This window comes from Tetranychus urticae, chromosome 3, assembly GCF_039701765.1.
Source record: "Tetranychus urticae isolate SD_2017Ah chromosome 3, NJAU_TeUrti_SD_1.0, whole genome shotgun sequence".
NCBI classification, from domain to species: Eukaryota; Metazoa; Arthropoda; class Arachnida; order Trombidiformes; family Tetranychidae; genus Tetranychus; species Tetranychus urticae.
In genome coordinates, this window is record NC_142960.1 from 6,984,478 (window position 1) to 7,003,590 (window position 19,113).

Genomic DNA, 19,113 nt, shown 5'->3' on the forward strand with positions numbered 1-19,113 from the left:
AACCTGAACGAATTGAGTTTTGACTTTTGAAGGGTAAAAAGACGAAGAAGAAGAATAAGAAAAGCAAAAGAAGAGACTGACCAAGAGAAACCATTGACCATCATGATAATCATTATCATTGTTTGTTTGCTGGTTGACTTTTTGTGTTCACCCAATTTCAACTGTGAAACTGACGATACCAAATAATTGGCCCTGCAAGTCACAAAATTAAGGACTCAAAAAGCTGGCCAAAAATAAAAGGGTAACCAAAGAGATATATATTTAAGGGTTACCTTTAGTATCGCCCTTCACATATATTCACCCTGTAACCTTTAACCTTACCTTTCTCATCCTCATCTTCTTCTTCTTCTTGTTTATGTTTTGTTATTTATTTATCTGTCTCCTTTTATTTAACTAAATACAAGTAACCCTAGGTGGGCCAAACACACACACACACACACAGAAAGGTTACATTGTAATAAATATTTTGGAGCTTCTTTGTTGGTCCACCAAACAAAAAGATAGTCACTGTCAAGATGATGATTATGATGATTTCGGGTGCAAAGGGAGACACAAGAAGAAGAAGAAGAAGAGCAAAGAGAGCAAAAAGCCCCACAGAGAGATGATCTTCTTTTCATGATTCTTCCTATTCAACGTTCACCTTTTCATCTTTTCCTGTCTTCCTCGTCTTCATCTCTATCATCTTTTTAGCGCACTTTTCTCTCTCTCTTTCTCTTTCTCTTACAATGGCGATAAAAATTTGCTCCTCCGTTGTTCAACATTTTGGTTACTCTTTTGTGGATTCGTGTTTTTTTGTCCGTCCATTTTCATTGCCAGTATTTAGTCCGTGTTTGCTTTCATTTACACTGATGTATTCATGTAGATATATTTATTATCATTATCATCATTGTCGCCGTTGCTTCTTCTTCTTCGTCCAATAATAACCTTTAATGTCTTTCTTTTTGCACAGTCAACGATAAATAGATACATAAACATGTTATGTTTATCATCTTATTGTCAATTGAATATCTTTTTCATCATCCTTCTTCTTTTCTTTGCTCATCTTCATATCTTTCTCTCTCTCATTATTATTCTGATTTTCGGCCTTTTTTTATCCGTTTAGTCTTTGGGCCTTTTTTGTGTATCCAAAACTGTATCATCAGTTTGACAGTCCCAATGTAAACCGGACATATCAATGGCAATAAGGTAAAGCAAAAGATAAAGATGACAAAAGCTGAATACAGTCACTTTGTTTTCCTATTATCATTATTATTACAGAATAAGCTTAACATTTTTCTCTTCATCTTTTTTTTTACTCTCAATAATAATATTATTATTTGGATGATATTTGTGAGCAAGACAAGACAGATATCTTCTTCATCTCCCATCTGCCCCTTTTTTGTCTACCAACAAAATAAAGATGATAATGACGATGATCCCTGAGAGAAGACTGAAACTTTCTCTCTTCTTTTCTCATCTAATCACATTTGTTATCATCAACACAAACACACTCAATCAAAAGATGAAACATTTTCTCTCTCAAATCAATGTCATGTTCTGGATCATCTTTTTTTTTCTTCCTGTGATCTCATTGTTGTTAAACATTATATCAATAATCGTCTCTATCTCACATCTTCAGACAATTACAAATTAATCTTTCCTTCTTTACACAGAATTGCAAGGAAAACAGTGAATAAATTGTCAATGAAATTGAAATGAAGGTTGAAAAATGGCAAGAAAAGATGAAAATATTTCAATAACCAAAAATAGGAGTGAGACGTCATTTTTCAGGTTTAAATGGACAATAAATGTCATTCATGTAGAGTCAAGTTTTAAAGTTGAATCAATTTTCCTCATCAAAAGTATCTTTCCAGGTCTTGAACAGGTAAGCGCATTTGAAAATGAAAAGCTTTTCATTGAACTCAGTCAACTTAAAATTCAACAATTAATGAAAACAAAACTAGAAGATAAACTGAATAATATTCAAATATTTTTTAAGAAATTTTTCGTGTCAACTGTAACAATTTATAACAAGTTTTCAATAACTTCCCTCTGAATCAATCAAGACTTTGATCTGAACTTTGATGGCATTAAACTTGGGTAAACAAAAGGTTTACTCAAAAGTAAACCCAATACTTGTAAATCAACTGAAACTATTAGCGATTTTACCTTGCGAGCAATCAAAGTCTCAAAATTGATCAAAATTTTTGCAACAAAATGATTATATTTTAATTGCGAGCTAATCAGAGTGATGAAGTATCACTCAGTAATAAAGACACACAAGATGCAAGTAAAATGTTGAGCTTGTAAAAGCGGCCATCAATTTAGCTGCAACCTATTGAACATGGAAAGACTAAAAAATTGAATCGAAGCTGTTAGTAACTTTACACACGCGTACCTAGCTAATACCAGTAGGTTTAATGGTTTAATACAAGACTGTGATTTTCCTGTAGACTTATCATTTAATCATAATGTGTTAAGCGAGTGATGCGCTTCATTATCCTCAATTAAAGGCGTTGTTTATGGGAACAAAAGTGTAAAGAAGAGCAGCAAAAAAAAGGGAAAAAAATGTTATCAATTTGATGGGAAACAAAATGTTATTTACTTTATTATTATTATCACCTTCCAAGGGTTGGTATTAATGTTCAACTCTCGGATAAATAGACAAGATAACTGAGAAAAGGAAGATGATGAAGAAGAAGAGAAGAAATGGAAAAATGATGAGAAAAACTTATCATCAATGTTTCTTTCTCCAATGTTGATCCACTATTAGCTTAATCAATAGGCCAACGGGAAAGATCTCTCTTGACCAGAATTCACTTTCACTCCCAACTTTATAATAACATAATGATAACTTGAACACGATCCATCAACTATTGTTGCTCTTTCCTCATTCAATCCTTATTCACCTCTGGTGAACCCAATGTGATTTGTAGTGATCAAATTAAAAGGGAACACAAATTTAAAAGAAAAATCAACTACAACAAAGTATATTTTAGAAATTTTATTGTTGGTCAGAAAAGTCACAAATCTAACGATTGTTAACTGAAAAACTGCCCCGATTGAGGTCTCAGACTGGGTTTAAATAGGAGAGCTCCTATTGCCTAGCAGCCAAATGTGTCAGAAAAACAAAAAGATTAGGAGAAGGGTAATTCGAAAGGATTTAAGAGAGATAGTTAATCTGTTGAGAAAGTATTAACTTCAGAGATAATTAGGAGCGCTCTTAAGCGAGTGCTCTTAAGCGAGTGCTCTTAAGCGAGCGCTCTTAAGCGAGTGCTCTTAAGCGAGCGCTCTTAAGCGAGCGCTCTTTACTGAGAGCTCGAGATTAAGGCTTATTTGATTTATTATTGAAAAAAAGTAAGGCTACCACATTCCCCCTTACTTAGACTTTTCCCTCCTGGGATAATAAGGTCTACAGTTCCTTATATGAGCGAAATGGTCTTGTCCATCGCTCTCATAGATGAGAGTCTTCTGGCTTCCATCTATTTCTTTTATTTGCTTTATTTTAAACGGTCCGTCAAACTTGTATTTCTTTCCAACTTTCCCTTTGCTTACCAAGATCATTGATCCCACAGTGTATTTCACTATTCTCTTGATGTTTTTATTAGCGTATTCTTTCATTTTCTGTCGGTATCTCATTTGTTGTTCTTTGTCAAAAGCTCGTTCTGAGAGCTCACAGTTACCAACCACTTCGAAATGCTTATCTGCTGGTAACCAGTCAGTGTAACCAAACGCCTTAAAAAACGGGGAGCAACCAATGGCTCTATTGTATGCACGATTGTTGTGCTTTGCTGCGGCTTCTACAGCTTTCTTCCATCCACCAGGAAAGTCAGGGAAGCAATCGCAAAATATCTTAATTTTTTGCACGTGTCTTTCAGCCATTCCATTTGACCATGGACTGTAAGGAGAAGTTGTAACCAACTTGATTCCAAACTCTTTTCCAAGGTTCTTTGTTGCTTTGGAAAGAAATGATGCACCACAATCGGATACAATCTTTTTGATTTTCCCAATAAACGGGTGAGATCTCAAAAAGAGCACGAAGGAAGAGGCATCTTCTTTCATCGGTATGGCTTGACAAAGTCTGGTTGCTTCATCTACAAGCACTAAGAAAGATTTAGTTTTCGCTGAGCCCTCTTTTTTCTTAGTTAGTTCACCATAGTCGACGTGAATAACTTCGAACATTACTTGTGAGTGCTCGGGAAGGATCATCAAATCTTGATTCTGTTTCAGTTTTGATTTGACACGTTGACAAACGTCACAGGTACGAACATAATCAACTATGTCATCTTTCATTTTAGGCCAGGTAAAGCGAGCAGAAATTTTGTGATAAGTGCGCGAGATTCCATCATGGCCTCCAGAGTAGGGATCGTCATGATATGCTTCTAGTATTGCTTTGACTTTGTCTGGTGATACTTCCATTCTCTTTTTTCCTTCGCAAATGTTGATAAAATTAACGACTGGGATCTCAGGACAGAGTCTTGATAGGGCATCAGCGTCTGTCAACTCTCGACCTGATCGATGATTGATTGTTAAATTGAAACTCATTAAGAAAGTCTGCCAACGGCCTAGACGGTTCTTTGGTTCCTTCAGAGATAACAGATGTGAGAGCGCTTGGTGATCACTATTGACTTTAAATTCTTTTCCTTCCAAATAACTTCGGAAATACTTGATGGCTCTTATCACGGCCAGGCACTCCTTCTCAGTAGTCGAATAATTCAATTCTGGTTTGGTAAAGGTATACGAGTAATAACCAATTACTCTTAGTTGTTTATTACGAGGTTGATTGAGATCTCGTTGATATAGTATTGCTCCAGTGCCGTAGTAAGAGGCATCGCAAGAGAGTTCAAAGGCAAGCGTCCAGTCTGGCACACCAAGTATGGGGTTCTCACTGATCAACTTTATGAGTTTTTGGTATGAGAGCTCACATTGAGCGCTCCATTCAAAAGGCACATCTTTTTGTTTCAACTTATCAAGAGGTCGAACAATATCAGCGTAGTTAGGTATGAAAGACCTAAAGTGTCCGGTTAAGCCAGTGAAACATCTTAGACTATGTAAGTCGAAAGGTTTTCGCATTGATTTTACTCGCTCGACGGATTCAGATCTGGTCGTCTTTGTAAAGCCATCGATGACACGGCCAAGAAAGATAATACTTTTAGCACAGAAAACACTTTTCTTCTCGTTAATTTGAATGTTGTTTTGAGATAGCTTTTTGAGAACTCGAAATGAGAGCTCAGCACAATCTCTCTCTGTTTTACCTCCAACACAAATATCATCTATATAGACAGCCACTTGGTTGGTTTGCAAGAGTTCATCGAGTACGGCAACCATTTTCCTTTGAAATATTGGAGGTGAATTTTTCCAACCGAATGGAAGCCTTGTAAGTTCATAATGGCCAAAAGGCAACACAAAAGCTGTGAACTTGCGAGTCATCTCTGTTATTCCAACTTGCCAAAATCCATCTTTTAAGTCTATCTTACTGAAGAAGTTGCATCCACCAAACATGTTGATTATCTCATCGATGACAGGAAAAGGGTACGGGTCTAAAGTTGTGTATTTGTTGACCTCACGATAGTCCTGGCATAATCTCAGTGAACCATTTTCTTTTGGCACAATTACACAAGGGGAAGCGTATTCAGATGTTGACGGAACTATTATTCCTTGTTCCAATAATTCTTTTATTTTGGATTGGGCCCACATGTATTTTTCTCTTGATAGTCGGTAAGCTTTGAATTGAATGATCGGCGAGCCCTCCGAAAGCTTGAAGTCAGCTTGTAACAGTGGCTGATTCTCGCTTGGTATGAAAAGCTCAGGGAATAACGAACGAGCTTTCTCCATATTCTCCACTGAGTTCTCACTTTGAGATCTCACTTCGGAAATCGAACAGATTTCATTTTCAGCAAAATTCCACTTAATTTTCAACTGTTTTAAGGCACGAATGGATAGTAAAATATCATAAGAAACATCATCGACAACTATAAAGTCTAACTCAATGCTCTCGTTGTTAAACTCAACTCGAGCGCTCACTTTGAGTTTAAAAGTTGATATTTCACCATTGTATGCCACTACATTGGAAGTAATACTCCTGGTTGGTAAATTGTTATCTCGAACAAAACGTGATGATATGAGGTTAGCTTTAGCACCACTATCAAATAAAGCTTTAGTCCAATATCCATTGACTTTAATAGTAAACATGTTGTCATCTTCAGCCTGCTGTTTTTCTTCGGGCACGGAAAGAGCGAAGGCTTTTGAATGATCGTTTCGAGGTTTGTTGTCGGGTTTAGACGACTTATGGCGAGGCCTCTCTTCTTCTTGATAACGACGATCACGAGACCTCAATGGTTTAAGTTGACACAAAACTTTTCTAACATCGTCCTTGGTTTGGACTTCTGAAATGTTGATTTGTTTTGAGAGCTCATCTGGGAGACTCAGTAACATTAAAGTAATGAAATTGAAATCATCAATCTCTGGAAATGCCAATTGCAATAACCTTTGTTTTTCATAATAGTATTCTAGCAAAGGACCACCACGATACTCCCATGCGAGTGCTGCTTGAGCTTGAGTAAGTCTATTTTGACCAAATGACTCCAGAAAAGCTTCTTTCCACGGTTGCCAAACGAAAGGAAGTTGCTCTACCAAACGACTGTTGAACCATTTCAACGCAATACCTTCCAAGTAAGCTTTCAAATTATTAACCTTGGCATCGTCCGTAGTCCAACCATTGAAGTCGCAGGCTTTTTCATAACTTATCAGCCATGTTTTAGCATCTTCCTGCCTACCGTTGAATTTAGTCACTTCCATACGTTGATTCTTGCTTCGATGCATGGGTCCAAGAGTCTCTTGTAGGTTGGAAAACATAGTCCGCATGGATTCCATTTGAAACTTCATCATTTCTTGGAACATGGATAACATTGGCTCATTATGAGAGCTCATATCTGAGGCCTCATTAAGAGAGTTCGATTCTTCACTGATAGATCCTCCACTATATGTTTCATTGGTATAAGGTTCAGCTTCTTCGGGTGAAAGGAACAGAGTTATCGTTCTTTTACGAGTCATCTCTTTAACAGCAATTTGGGTCGGCTCCATACGAGATACAATATCATGCATCGCCAAATCTTGAGAGTTTTCTCTAACGAGAATCCATTGATCGGAACCAACCACACAGTATCTGGTTAATAGAACTTTTTCATTACTTCTCACTAAAGTGAATTTGATTTTGATAGGATTGACAGCCATCCTGTCGACTGCGCCAATTTGTAGTGATCAAATTAAAAGGGAACACAAATTTAAAAGAAAAATCAACTACAACAAAGTATATTTTAGAAATTTTATTGTTGGTCAGAAAAGTCACAAATCTAACGATTGTTAACTGAAAAACTGCCCCGATTGAGGTCTCAGACTGGGTTTAAATAGGAGAGCTCCTATTGCCTAGCAGCCAAATGTGTCAGAAAAACAAAAAGATTAGGAGAAGGGTAATTCGAAAGGATTTAAGAGAGATAGTTAATCTGTTGAGAAAGTATTAACTTCAGAGATAATTAGGAGCGCTCTTAAGCGAGTGCTCTTAAGCGAGTGCTCTTAAGCGAGCGCTCTTAAGCGAGTGCTCTTAAGCGAGCGCTCTTAAGCGAGCGCTCTTTACTGAGAGCTCGAGATTAAGGCTTATTTGATTTATTATTGAAAAAAAGTAAGGCTACCACATGATTAGCTAGATTGAAGACACACATTGAAACCCAAGAAGACCAATCAAGTTCACATAAACTGGCGAGCTCATTATAGCAACATTTTCCCTGGCAATCAAACTAAATAGTTTTAACCAGCAACAAAAAAAGGCATAAACTTAATTTCCATATTTAAATGTTCCATTTTGATGGTAATGATGATGACAATTATCATTAAGAAAATGGCTTCTCTTTACCTGGAAAGGTGAATGTTGCCATTGAAGGTAATCAAGTAAATTGTGCAAATCCATTTAATAAACTTGCAATAACTGTAAATACTTGAGGATACTTATGATTAAAACCAATTTATAGACAAGCTTTGCAGGTTAATATAGGGAAGCAATAATTAATGAGAGTAATGATGAACCTTTAATTTAAATATCAAATGGCTTTATTATGTACGTTAACAGTAACTACATCTTAAGATAACTTGTAATTAAGGCTAATTCAAAGAGGCTTCAACAATTAATGTTGTTTTAATGCCTTTCAACCCTTTGCGCCATTCAATTTGCTCATCGTTTCATGATGATCATGAGGCCGAACAACATTGCCAATTCAATTGCAATTCCGTGTTTGGCCTTTTGTCATTGAAACTGCAAAATGTTTGGATATTTTGCATTCCAAGACTAAATATGGTTTTACCAAATGTAATTTGATTCTTCAACATTTTCAGTTCAACTTCAATTTGAATGTCAATCAAACGGTTACAGTTTACAAACAGTTTAGAGTTTGAAATTTGAACTCGCTCATTATTTACTATTAAAGATGTTTACTCTAATAATATTGATTCAATGTTGATCAATTATTACCTTTGTGTTACCTTTTTATTAAAGTATCAAATTTCATTGTTTTTGTTTCACTTCAATTGACTTTTCATTTGAACATTTTATTTCTTTTTGCGTATTTTCAGCTCTTTTCATGTCAATGAGTTGTCAACTTGGTTTGCCTTGTTAATTGTGTTAATTAAGCTGATTGTTGACCTTTTTTTGTTGCTTGTAAAGAGTGACAATTGACATTTTATTTTAAGGTATTGAAAGAAGGGTCATGAAGATGAGGATAAAGATGAGGGAGAAGAAGAAGACAAAAAAGCAGAGTTTACTTAACTCTTTAAATTGACAGGTTATTTCAAGAATTTTTCGCTTCTCAATTGTCTTCAGCAGATTTACAGGAATGTAATGGGATGAGAGTGGAAAAAATAATCAATTGTCGTAATTGTCGTTGGAAGACAGTTTGATCAGAAAAGATTAATTGAGTTCGAGTAAACATTTAAGGTCAATAAAGATGAACATTGTTTTTGCTCTTGAAAATTTTGCTTCTCTAATCGATTAAATAGTTTCATTTGGGCAACAATTATCATCATTTTTATTGTCACTCTCATCAACATGGCTAATTTAGCAAGATTATAAGTCCACTTCGAATAATCTGATCTCGAACTTGCAGCAAAGGAATGTTTGCTCAAAGAATAAATCCAAATTGAAAAAATCACAAAAAGTCAAGACTCTTGTCAAGCCGAGCAAGTCAAATTTGTCAACCTAGACCAGTCTCTTTCACTGGATCAAATGGGAATACAATCAGGGCTTTTGCGTGAAAACAATTTCATCCAAATTTTTCAGTTATAGTTATAATGAGCCCTTCTCTCATCTTCATCGTCTTGATCATCATCATCTTTTCCTCATCATCAACTTCAACTTGATCATTATTTTCATTGTCATCAGCATCTTCATCTTCATCTTAACATTTACTATTCATTGTCATATCTTCCTTTTTGCTATCAAACAAGTACGTCAAGTCAGGCCATGAATGGTAATCCTCTTAACCTAAGCGAGTCCCTTTCGTCACATCAAATGTGATGCATCAATGGCCTACACTTTGGTAACCTTTAACTTTCATGAGCAAAAATTCAATTTCAATTTCATCCTCTTCTGTTTGATTTGAACATACATATTCTTCTTGAACAATCTTTTCCTTCCCTTTTATCATTCTTTTCACTCCTCATTTAACAAAATTATCTTGACAATCCATTTAATTACAAACTCAATTTAACTTTGATCAACGCCTAATTAACAATATCAATCAAGGCTTGAAAAACTTTGACATTTCCTGTTAATTGTTTGGAAATTGTGAAAATGAGAAAAAAACAAGCAAAATCTCAACCAACCAGAATGTTTAGTCCTGAAAAAGGTATTCAATTTGTATTGATTTTTTCAGTTAAATTTTTGAGAAATCATTTCTTTTACCCTTTTTCACCTTGTTTGATTAATTATAGTTACATTATCATCTATTATTAATAATAATTAAGATACAATGAGAGTAGCGAAGAGAAAGCAGACAACAAAAAATTGAAAATTAATATTCATTATTTATTATTTATTACCATTACTATGGAAACTGTATTAATAATAAAACAATATTTAACTTTTTGTTTGGATTAGCTTTTCTCGATTGAAATGATGAACGATTTTTCTGGTCAAATCCATGAATTTCAAATGATTATTGAATGTTCAAAGCACAACAACAATATTGAAACAATAAATTAATAACGTTAATATCAAGATACATTTAGGTTAATGAAACTCTATTAACGAGTTTGGCAAGAAAAAGACGGCTTGAATAAGGTTGATTAGTTAATTGTAATTTAATTGTTCAACTTCGATTAAATGCAATATTAATTTGATAACCAAGGTAACCATGAATGATAATAATAACCATAGAAACGTTATGAATGTATCAAGGTTAAAGAAGTGCTCAAAAGAAAAGGTTAAAACAATGAAAAGTGAATGAAAAGTTGATCAGAAAAGGTTGGGCAAAGAATGGAAACAATTATGATAATATTGAACTGTTTCGAGTTTCAATCTGTTTCAGGGAATCCAAATAATTGTTGTGTGTTTGGTAGCAATCAATTTGATTTGCTTTGAGAAGAGAAGTGTATTTGCTATTAACAATTATAATAATAATATTGGGAAAGGCGTGAGAAATGGTGCAATTTTCAGATGAAGATGAAAATGATGGCGATCATCAAGTTAACCCATTTTAAGGTGTAAACCTTTACAGAAGCCTTTTCTCTCTTCAGAAGATAATCTTCCCTTTTTTTTCCTATTGTTAATGATGTGGATGTGGAAGATGAGGATAAAGATGATGCCTTTTAATTAACCTTACAGTTGAGCCTTTTATAGAGTGTTGTTAGACTTTGATTACGATTGGATTCCTATGAAGGTTTAATGGTCCATGTTTCATTGAATTAAATGTTTCATCGTTTCAGTATCAGATTATTGTTTTCTGTGTAATCAGGTTGAAGAGTGTTCAGAGTTTAACAGAGAGGAACAATTTAATTTGATTGGTGTTAACCAATTATAATCACAATTACAGTGATGCTTCTAAGGTGATAAAGATGATCTCCAATTTTCGTAATCAGTTGAGAGATTTAAACATGATAAAGTGAATTGTATTGATTGAAACAAAAGCAAATGGTTAAGTCAAGTGAAACGGTAACAATGGTAATGGAGTGGCTAAATGATTCAGGAGGATTCAATTGATTTTCAATGGAACCATGAAAATGATCAGAAATTAAAAGTTAAAGAAAAAGATTTTTGCACCAAAAAATGCAACTTAACTTTTTCGTTTATCGTTTTGAGTTTTTTTATCGATCATTTTGGTGAAAATTAAATTTCCCTTTGAAGACTCAAGTGTCTAAATGCGTTATTTATAGTGAATCTTGAATCATGGAATGGCGAGAAAATAAAGACTTTTTCAGATGATATTAAGGAATGATCATGATTGGTTGTAGAACTGGTTGGCAAGGTGAGATGAATCAGTGAATGATGAGAATTAAGATGATGATGTTGTTTGATGAGAATGATCACGAAAATATGATTCAGTTTCAATCTCAATCACACTTTTGTTTCCAACGACTTGAGCAGAAGGTAAATCGAGCAAAAATTGTTTCTTCATATCTTCTTCTTCTTTACTAATACATCATCATGTTGATAATTTTCATCACAATTCTCATTCTCATCATCACCATCTTTTCTCATCTTTACCTTGAGATGATACACTTTGTAAGCATCTGTTTTGTTTCTCATATTTTCCATTAAAAAAGGAACAAGAAGAATGAAAGAAGAAGAAGAAAAAGATGTTGATGGAAACCAATCACAATTTACTGTTTCAACAACAATCTATTTCAATGCAACCAATCAGTAGAGCAACAATGATAACAATCAACTTCCGTTGGCACCTCATTTCCACCAAAGGTAAAAGGTAATCATGGCAGAAAAAGAGAAACCCAAAAAATGGAAAACGAGGAAAAAATGAATTTCATGTTTTCCAAGTAAACTGTTTACGGTATCTGAAATGAATGGTAATTGAAATTAAAATCAAAGGTTAAATTGTTATTAATGGCCTTTCCAAACGTTAACTAGCAAACTAAATAGTCCCAAGAGGTTGATTGTTGATGAAAAAGGTAACCAAATGTTTACCCAAAATAAAGCAAAATACAAGTTCAATTGTTGATGTTGACTTGGACCAAAAAAAAAAGGATTTGAAAGGCGAAAGGTGTTCAAATTGACATTTAGTTCTGAAACTATTTTCATCCCAAGAGATGGATCAATAGTCATGGATGATGATTAGGGTTGATGAGATGATACTGATGAGGCGATCACAAGGAGAGGTCCACCATTTTGTCCCCTTTGACCCTGGGTCAAGGCAGTCCTTGAAAGCTATTTAGAGCACTTTTACTCCCAACAGCTTTTAAAGGTAAAAAGTCAATGTGAATTATACGGGTAAAAGTGACCATCATCTCCCACAGCTTTGGGACTCATAATCATCATTATCATCTTTACCTCCTTCAAAGGTAATTTTCAATCTTCTTTCGCCTTTTCTTCTTCTTCTTCTTCTTCTCCTTAACCAACCACTAATCAATGGTAACATCACAACGACACTAACTAACGACTTTACAACGTGTTTGTCAATGTATATGGTCTTTGGTCAGGTAATGGTCATCTTGTCTTTTCTCTTATTTTTCTTTCTTTCTTTCTCTCTCCCACTGTGGTAACTTGCCAAAGTATATAAAAGTATAAACAAAACTCATTATATCTTTAATTATCAGTCTTATCACACAGGTACAATAATTGACCATTGAAGGATCTCAGCGTTTTAATAACCACAGTAACATCAAAGGTAAGAGGTTCAAGATAAAAAAAAACATTTTCTAGATCATAAAAAGTTAACGAATGATGATGATGATGAAGCCAAGGAGATAAATTGCAAGAAAGCTTTAAGATGTTTCTTGCTTCAGATGAAGCTTGTTTGTCAAATGGTTACACTTTGACATTCAAGTTTGAAAAATGCTTAGATATTTCAATTTCAATCACTAATTGAAAGTTAAATTGGCAACATTTGGTATCATTTGATTCCAAGTTTGAATGCCTTTATTGCCTTAAATTAGTTGATGGCTTCAGTTGATTTGATTGTAATAAACATTTCTTGAGTCACAAATATTGTCAAATATTGAAAGCTTTGAACAGCTTAAACTGCTGATGACTTCAAGTCGATATCATTGAGTTGTTTTACATTTGTTGACTAAACATTAGTTGAATGCTTAATCAAAGTTTATACTAATTATGAACGCCAATTATAATGGCATAATCGAGATAATTTGAGAGCTAAAGAATTACAGAAAATCTTAATTATTCCATCTCTAAATCGATTGCGATTGATACAATGATTTCATTGCAAGTCGAGTAGACTGAAGATGCTATTGGAATGACTTTTATAGATTTAACTTGCAAGTTTTTGTCAAGTTTGAAAAAGTTCTGGAAAAAGTTTTCAATGATCAAAGGTGATTTCATTGTAACAATTTTAATTGTTGCGATTAAAGTCAAGAAACTCTTGATTGCAAGATTTGAATTTTCAATGCATCTTTATTTTTACAATTTTTGCTTGGAGTGCAAAGTTTTTTTACTCAAGTTGAGCTTTCATAATATGCATTTTATCTTGAATGATATCGAGACAACCCTTGCCTTAATTGTTAGCTGATACAATAAGTTGAGTGAATTAAACAGGTTTAATGAGAGGAAACGCATTCATTCGCATCTCAACTTCTTTTGATAAATCTGAGTTAAGTGTTTTCTTTTGTGCTTTTTTTTACCAGTTGCTGACAAAGGTGACACAATGTTGATATGAATTTTCGCAGGAAAAGGTTGAACTTGAATAATAAGGTAAAATTTGAGTAATAGAAGAAGCCCAAAAATTCCTGAGGACAAATTTGAAAGTAAAGAAGAGGCAGAAAAGAAGAAAAAAATTTCTATCTTCACTCAACATCATAATCATCATCTTTAACTACGCACTGGGTGCCATGAATCTACCTTGTCCACAAACAACAAGGAGAAGCAAAGAAGAAGAAGAAGAAAGAAAAGACTAACCTTCAGTTTTTGTTTTCTTGTTGTGCGTTGTATGTGTTTGTGTAGAGAGAAAAAAACCATTTTCAGCAATTTTCCTCGGAATCTGGATTCTGACCCAAGAAGATGAAGAAGAAAGGAAAAGATGAGAAAAATAAGAAGTAAGGTTTACTTTCAATTTGTTACGCTATTGGGTGAAAGGCGAAAGAAGAAGAAGAAAAAGTAGATGAGAAGGAAAAAAATAAAGAAAGAGAAGAAAAAGAATAGTAAAATCACCAATCCAATCGTACTTTTTACCCTCAGGCAATGGCTTTTTACCTGGTCCAATCTCTTCTTGTTAACCACCCTCCCTTACCTATGTTTATACCTTTTCCTTGATTCATTCACTTTACCAGCTTCTTTTTGAACCAGCTTTTTCACCTTGAAACTCTTCACCCTTTGGATCCCAATCAAGAGCAATCAATTTTAAAAAGTCACTGGAAAAAAAACCAGAAACTAGAAAAAAAAGTGAAACTTTTCAATATTGTGACATGAGCTTGATGTATCAAGCAAGTAAGCCCATCAAGTATGTAAAATCAATGGGCAGAGGTAAGAGGCTGGGGAAGCAGTAAAGAGATGCAAGAGGCCCAACCAATGCTAATTAAGATCTTTGCCTTTTCCAATGTTTTTTTCCCACTAATCCATTTGACAACATTTGCAACTTTATTTTTGGGTTAAATTGAAATTTAAATTAAACACTTTTGATTGCGGGACAATTTTGGTACTTTTTTGTCAAATGAAGGAAAAAAATATTTGGTTAAATGTATTCAAAGAATGTGAATCAATTTCAATTGATTAACGCAAACCTTTTTCCAGCCTTTTCAACCTTGAAGGCGACACAAAGAGAGTGATGATAAAAAAATGTGATCATCAATAAAATGCCTTCTCTCATCTTTCATCTCCTCCTCTTCTTCCTCCTCATCCCACCTACTACATTTGATATTAGGGTCGATTAAGTAATCGCACTATCAATTGCAGTCCAACATCTTTATGTGTCTAGTTGCTCGTAAACATCAATTATCAACAGCAATAAGTCACACAGGCGAGCAAACAAATGATCACAATATTGAGCATAACAATTGAGTGAATTAATAAAATGGCAAATTATTCAATTTGGGACAATCAGGCTCATCATTAGATTCATCATCATCACTGAAAGTTAAAAAATTTTGGGGACAAACAAATTCCTTTACAAACGAGAGAAACGAGAAAAAATTGACTGAAATCCATTTTTTGATTAATGAATTTTTAGGCTTCTTTTTGCTTCATTTGCTTCTAAATTGCTTACCATTAATGATGAGTAAATGATTGTTGACAATTACAATCAAATTGGTTGATTAACAAGAGACGAAAATCAATTAAAAGTGATTAGCATGAGAAAAGTTGAAAACCTGTTGATTGTCTTCAGTGTTCAATGTTCACCTTTTGCTCTTTGATTGGCAAAAAGGAAAAGTTAATTTACTTTAATCAATTGGTGGTAAGTGATGAGCAACTCTTCAATGATTATGTCAACATGATGATGATGAAGATTGCTGATCAAGTGAAAAGGTAAAAGCGCTTGAAAAGGAAGGAAAAAAAGTGTCAATGATTTGGTGTTAATTTTGTTTCGTTGGTTTCCACTTTTTTTTACTTCTTCTGCTGCTTCTGTTGATGTTCAATGTTGATGTTGTCAGTTTTTAAAGCCTTTTTAAAGCTAAGGACATAAAATGATGACGATCATGGTGATGTTCATCATGATGATTATCCTTAATGTTAAACTCAGCATGAGGTTAACCAAAACACACACTCAGCTCAAATATTATCAGCTCAATGAAAAGCTAAACAACGATAATAACTTTATGATATTATTATTATCATTGCCTCAAGGTGGAAATGGTTTAAAGAAAACAATGTTTTTTACTGTTTTGTTGAAACTTACAGTTGCTAACTTGTGTTCCGAACTCATAAAGTTCATCATTAAAAGTAATAACTTTGATGGCCTTTAAAATACACTTTATTAGTGTTAATTGTTTTAACAGCAATTTACTTGAAAAATCATTAAACACAACAAAATTACAACTTTAATTTTGTGACTGAAAACTTGGAGGAAATTTTATTGTCGATGAATCGCCATCGCAATCGTTTGGAATAATTGCAACAAAAGCATTTGATTCAGTCTTCAATTGATTTTATATAAACTTTTCGTTTTGTCCAGTCACGGAATCGGAAAATCATTATTAGTCAAATTGAGTGTTGAAGTGTTGAACATATGAATCTTAAACATTTTCATCCTTTTGATTTCTCCTGGTTCATTGAGACTGCAATCAATTTGTAATCATTGTAACTATGTAAATCAAGTTTCATCAGAACTTTTTCTTTGCATTTTCCTATTTTTTCTTCAAATGTAGCAAAAGCAGTTGTAATTTGAGTGATTTTACCAATCAATTGATCATACTTAAGGTTAAGGGTTGATCTGATTAAAGATTTGCAACTTGATTTACCATTCAAATTGAAAGGCAATTTTTACCTCTGGAAGAGTATTGAAGTAAAAAGATTAAGCATCTTGCTATTCTGCCAGTTCATTGGGTGAAATTCATTTTGAAAATGGCTTAATATACAAGAGATTTCAATGAAACTGATTTCACTTAACATTCAAGTTGAATCGATTGGAAGTTGAAACTGTCAGAATACAAATTGCTTGTGATCACAAATTTACTTAAAACTTGGAAACTTGAAAAGCCAAGCACAATTCAACAGTCATTGATGTTGAGGTCAAGATTTTTACTTATTTACCAGTTGGACCATGTTGACCAAATGCACTATTTTTACTACTTTAACATGCAATTTGCTGACATCAAGAGATAAACCTTTGACGGACTTGAAATTGATTTGATCCTAATGAACGTTTCCATTTGAAAGTCAAATTGACAGTTTTCCATGGCATCATCGGGTTACCTGTTGAGGATAAAATTAATTGAAATGAAATGTTTGCTCACAAGTTGACAAGCAAATGACTGAAGTTACATGGTTTAAACGAAGTAACCTTTTATGCTTGTAATGAATGAATGGTTATTGAGTCTGAATTTTCCATTTTCTGTCCTCTTGATTCAACAATACTGATTGAAATTTGGTAATCAAAATTATCTCATTACATCACTTGAAATAGTTGTTGGTCTTTGATGGACATCATTAGGTTACTTTGCATAACTATTGTGACAACATTGACAGTCTATAGATTTGAATAGGCTCAAGTGGAGTAGATTAATTTTCATTTGAATAACATTGAAAGAGACAATTGTAACTCATGGAAACAATTTTCATCTACAATTAAGAAAATCACACCTTTCTTCATGTGAACAATGAATTGCATTCTAACCACTTTACCTTGAATAATGCAACTTTTTTTCACCAAAAAAAATTCATTCCAACTGGTATATAATAATGGCTTAATAACATCTTTTCACTTTCTTTAGTTGGTATTTTTTTCACAGAGAAATAATCATGTAAAGTGTGGAAACAAATTCCGATTCAACTTACGAATTGATTATCATGATAATTGTTGGTCCACCCAAATAATGAGAAATTTTTAATCAACTAAAATTACCTCAAGTTTCTCGCCTGTTTCAAGGTAAATGAAACCATAAATTAAGATCTAATAAAATATCAATAGAAATCTTTGTGGATCACAAGAATGGAACAAAAATGTTCTGCAAAAAAAGTTCTGCCTGAAATTGTGTTGATAAAGTTCATTGAAGAATTTCATTTGATGCAAGAAGATGAAAATCACTGTAAACAAATAAGGTAGAGAAGGTAAAGAAGATTAAATTGGTTAAGCTAATGTTTTGTTACAATTTAACTCGTTTTCTTGATTCACCTGATTAGGTTAATCATTTAACCATGTTGAACGATTGTTGGTGATGAGCTGAAAAAAGAGGCAAAATTGAAAGTAAATGATAATGAAAGATTGTTTAAATACTATTGAAGTTCAATGGGTTGGAAAATATATTTTTAACAAATGAGTTGAACAGTTGAATCTTATTAGCCTAACAAAGTCTTGCCTTTCAATGCTAACCGTCTCTATGCTTTAGCATCAAAATTGGATTCAAGTTTAGCCTTGGCTCGATGTTGCCAAAGTTTACTCAAGTTGAAGGCAAATGTTTAAGGTAAATGTTGAAGGGTTCAAGTTGATCTTTGAGTTGAAAGGACAGTTTAAACTGGAAACTGGTTAAACGTTTAACTGTCAAACAACAACATTGACAATCAACTTTGATAATTGTTTCTGCCTCTTATTATTACCGATCATTGTTGGACAATAATTGAGAATGTCGAGTCTTTCCGATGCATTTTTTTGACCTTTGAAATTGGATTGACAGGATCATTTTCATTTTCAGCTTAAAAGGTCCACAAATGATGAACACGATAAAGATAAAGACGAGTCTTTCAGGGTAAAAGGTCAATCCTATTTTCCCTTTCAGGGTCAAACAATGGACAAAACATTTTTGTCTTCTTCTTCTTCTTCTTTCTCTTGGTCATCGTTTGTCATCCTTAACTGTTGATATAAAAAAAGAGGAAATATTTATGTTAATAAATTGAAGATTATCGAGATTTACTTTGCATTGAAAAAACATTCATAATAATTGGTTAATCGGATCGGATGATAACGACTTATCAAGTAAATCCGATTTATAAACACATTGACATTTCATGTTCAATTGCATTATTTATTGATACTTTTTTACCATCTTTTTTCAGCTCTTTTTTTGGTTCCTTTTTTTGTGGTTTGTTCATAACACAAGTTAAAACAATTTATCAGATTATTCAACTATTTGTATCTTTTTATTACCTTTATGGATGAAGATAAATTGGTTTGATACGAAATAAATGTTTAAATGTTTCTTCTTTTTACCTGTTTTCAGGATAAACATGATTCCAACTTTTGACTTTTATTCAATCAAATCAAATTGTTAACTCTTTATCGGCAACATTTCAATCTAATCACAATCTCTTAACCA